Raw genomic sequence first — 4,580 nt, 5'->3', positions numbered from 1 at the left:
TACTAGCGGCGGGTTTCATCATGCCTTGTACTTATCCTGAGTGGTTAGCCAATGTTGTAATGGTGAAGAAGTCGTCGGGGGCATGGAGAATGTGTGTAGACTTTAGCAACCTTAACAAAGCATGCCCCAAAGATTGTTATCCCTTGCCTCGAATAGATAGTTTAATAGACGCCACGGCAGGCTACACCATGCTGAGCCTGCTGGACGCCTTCTCAGGGTATCACCAGGTATTCATGGCCGAGGAAGACATGCCTAAATGCGCATTTATCACTGCTAACGGCACATACATGTACAAAATGATGCCGTTTGGTTTGAAGAACGCCGGAGCAACGTACACAAGGCTGGTGGACAAAGTGTTCCAAAATCAAAAAGGACGGAACATTGAGGCTTACGTCGACGATGCTATTGTAAAGAGCAAGTCCGACGCACAGCACTTGGCCGATTTACACGAGACATTTTGTTCACTAAGGAAATACAAGATGAAGCTCAACCCAATGAAGTGCAACTTCGGTGTCCGGCGGTAAATTCCTAGGTGTACTCGTCGGTGCCGAGGCATTGATGCCAATCCGGACAAAGTCCGAGCAATCCTAGACCTGCCGAACCAAGGAATCGAAAAGAGGTTTTGATGTTGACCAGGGAGAATGGCGGCTCTCGCCCGTTTCATCTCTCGGTCAACCGACAAGAGCACCCCATTCTTCAAAGTGTTGAAGGGGAATAAAGACTTCACTGGGGGAGGAACAGAGCACGCTTTCAAGCAACTAAAAGCTCATCTTCGGACTCTCCCACTGTCCCGGGCCGACACCGGGGAGACGCTATACCTATACATAGCAGTTACCTCGGCCACGGTCAGTGTCGTGATCATCAGGGAAGAAGACAAACAGCAACACCCAATCTACTTTGTCAGCCATACACTATTGCCCGCCGAGATAAATTACCCACTAATTGAAAAAGCAGCTTTCGCCGTCGTCGTTGCCGCAAGGAAGTTAAAACCCTACTTCGACGCTCATCCCGTAACGGTCCTAACCGACCAGCCTTTGGAAAAAGCTTTGGAGAAATTCGAACAATCCGGTAGGCTTATCAAATGGGCAGTGGAACTCTCTGGCTTCGGCATTCAGTACAAACCAAGGCCTTCGATAAAGGGGCAAGCACTTGCAGACTTCCTGGCCGAATGCACGTATCAAGAAGAACCAAACCCAGGTGTATGGGAGGTTTACACCGACGGCTCCTCCACGACGAACAGCTCGGGAGCCGGCATCCTTATCATCAGCCCAAACGGGGACGAGTTCGAATATGCCTTAAAATTCACCTTCTCGGCCTCGAACAACGAGTCCGAATACGAGGCGGTGATAACCGGAGTCGAGCTAGCTAGGGCTGCCGGAGCAGAACACATTGTGTTAAAAACAGACTCACTGCTGGTTACTAACCAAATCAGAGGAGAGTTTGAGGCTCGAAACGACGGGATGGTAAGATACCTGGAAAGGGTAAAAGCTGACATAGCAAAATTGAAATCCTTCCAAATCCAATGCGTTCCCAGATCTGAGAACAACCGGGCCGACGCTCTCTCAAAACTTGCCAGCTCAACCATCAAGAATGTCAGCCGAACCGTGCTGGTAGATATCAGGAATACGAAGAGTATCAATGAGGATGTCGGCATGGTGGGCAACGTAGAGACCGAAACAACGTGGATGACTCCGATAATGAAATACAAAGTTACAAGTGAGTTGCTGGAGGACCGCAATCTCTCGGCCAAGATAAAAAGGATCGCCGCCAGATACTTGGTGTTCGATGGGGAACTGTACAGAAGGTCCGTAATAAGACCACTCTTGAAATGTGTCGGTCCGACCGACGCAGAGCTAATACTGACGGAGATTCACGAGGGCATATGCGGACACCACATGGGGGCAAGAACACTAGCCCACAAAGCTCTCCGAGCCGGCTACTTCTGGCCCACCATGCTTCAAGACTCCAGAACGAAGACCAAGAAGTGCACGAACTGCCAGATGCATGCCCCGGTGATACATGCTCCCTCCCGAGACCTACAACCGGTGCTTAGCCCCCTTCCTTTCGCACAGTGGGGGATGGATATGCTAGGGCCGTTTCCAACGGCCTCCGGAGGAAGGAAGTTCTTGATCGTCGTCGTTGACTACTTCACCAAATGGGTTGAAGCGGTAGCAGTACCGGCGAAGACCACAGCGGCCGTCAGAAAGGTAATCTGGGAAAATGTTATAACCCGTTTTGGATTACCCCAAGTCATGGTATTTGACTACGGCCGAGAATTTTGGAGTGACCTGATAATGAACTGGTTAGAAGAGCTTGGCATCAAGTTTGCGTACTCCTCCGTCTGCCACCCACAGAGCAACTGACAGGCGGAGGCAGCCAATAAGACGATCCTCAATGGTTTGAAGAAGACAGTAGAAGACCTTAAAGGAAGATGGGCCGATGAACTACCCGGCGTCTTGTGGTCCCTACGGACCACGGAAAAAGAAGCAACGGGGTACACTCCTTTCCACTTAGTCTACGGATCCGAAGCAGTCCTACCAATTGAAGCGACGGTGCCAACATTCAGAACGGCTACTTTTAACCCAGTCGAAAATGAGGAAGGCCTTATGACATCCCTGGATCTGGTCGAAGAAAGCCGAAATACAGCACGCCTCAACTTGGCAGTATACCAAAACCGGATGAGAAGAGCCTACAACCGAAGAGTTCACAAGAGGGACTTAAAAGTAGGAGATCTAGTCCTAAGAAAGTCGGCCGCCACCAACAAAGGAAATATTCATGGTAAACTAACGGCCAACTGGGAGGGTCCCTACAAGGTGGTTGAAGAAATGAGGCCGGGTACATACCGGCTGACAGACATGGAGGGTGTGCCTTTGATGAGCCATTGGAACACCGACAACTTAAGAAAGTACTTTGTATAGCGGCGGAGGTGTCCAAACCCAATGTGGACACCCCAACGCGTGATCATAAATGAAAAAACGACCAAGTTTTCCATCCAAGTGCTTGTCCCCTCCATAATTGCCACCCAAAAAGAAGAATTGCTATCGAGCCGTAACCCCGATTACCTCGGCAACTTGCCGAGAGCGACGGGGACACAACGACCGGTATGCTAGAAGAATTGCTATCGAGCCGTAACCCCGATTACCTCGGCAACTTGCCGAGAGCGACGGGGACACAACGACCGGTATGCTAGAAGAATTGCTATCGAGCCGTAACCCCGATTACCTCGGCTACTTGCCGAGAGCGACGGGGACACAACGACCGGTATGCTAGAAGAATTGCTATCGAGCCGTAACCCCGATTACCTCGGCTACTTGCCGAGAGCGACGGGGACACAACGACCGGTATGCTAGAATAATTGCTATCGAGCCGTAACCCCGATTACCTCGGCTACTTGCCGAGAGCGACGGGGACACAACGACCGGTATGCTAGAAGAATTGCTATCGATCCGTAACCCCGATTACCTCGGCTACTTGCCGAGAGCGACGGGGACACAACGACCGGTATGCTAGAAGAATTGCTATCGAGCCGTAACCCCGATTACCTCGGCAACTTGCCGAGAGCGACGGGGACACAACGACCGGTATGCTAGAAGAATTGCTATCGAGCCGTAACCCCGATTACCTCGGCAACTTGCCGAGAGCGACGGGGACACAACGACCGGTATGCTAGAAGAATTGCTATCGAGCCGTAACCCCGATTACCTCGGCAACTTGCCGAGAGCGACGGGGATACAACGACCGGTATGCTAGAAGAATTGCTATCGAGCCGTAACCCCGATTACCCCGGCTACTTGCCGAGAGCGACGGGGACACAACGACCGGTATGCTAGAAGAATTGCTATCGATCCATAACCCCGATTACCTCGGCTACTTGCCGAGAGCGACGGGGACACAACGGTCAATACATCAAAGATGTTACACAGTTGAGATATGCATTCAAACTGCCTCGGCCATACCAAAGATAAAAACGAAGGCACTCAGTTAATAACGCAAGAAGACAGACAAAGAATTGTGATCAAAGCCTCGGCCAGGTCAAAGGCCAATAGGACAAACTTTGTTAAAAATAATTGAAAGAAGAATACAGACGACGGCCGTCCCCATAGGGGTAAGCCTAAACACAACCTACCAAGAGAGTTTTTACAAACAAGGAAAGGAAAAGCAAAAGGTTACAAGCATATCAATTGAAGCGCCAAAAGTTGGCAGGGAGGAAAGGCTCAATAGTTGGCCCCCGAACAGCTAAAGCTATCCGAGATGCCGGGTGAGTCTGGTGACGACCGCCCATCTCCCTATGCCTGTTGCTGCCCTCCATCAGAGGCAGCAGCATCTTCGGTGGCCGGCTCAAGAGAAGGCTCGACATTTTCGAGCGCCTTTAGCCTCTCAGCCTCCTTTTCGGCCTCCTTTGCATCATAGGCCGCCTTGGCCAACGCTATCTGAGCCGCCTTCGCCGCCTCCGCCTTCTCGGCGATCGGCCGCTTCCGCAAAGATCGCCATCTCATCCGGAGCGATCAAATTTATCCCACGGGAAGGAGCCGTCGGGGATGAGCTGTCTGATTGCCTCCCTGGTCGCCTCCTCGGCCTGG

The sequence above is a fragment of the Silene latifolia genome, chromosome 2 (assembly GCF_048544455.1).
Source record: "Silene latifolia isolate original U9 population chromosome 2, ASM4854445v1, whole genome shotgun sequence".
In the NCBI taxonomy this organism is placed as follows: domain Eukaryota; kingdom Viridiplantae; phylum Streptophyta; class Magnoliopsida; order Caryophyllales; family Caryophyllaceae; genus Silene; species Silene latifolia.
The sequence above is the reverse complement of the archived record's forward strand: the minus strand, read 5'-3'. Positions refer to the sequence as shown.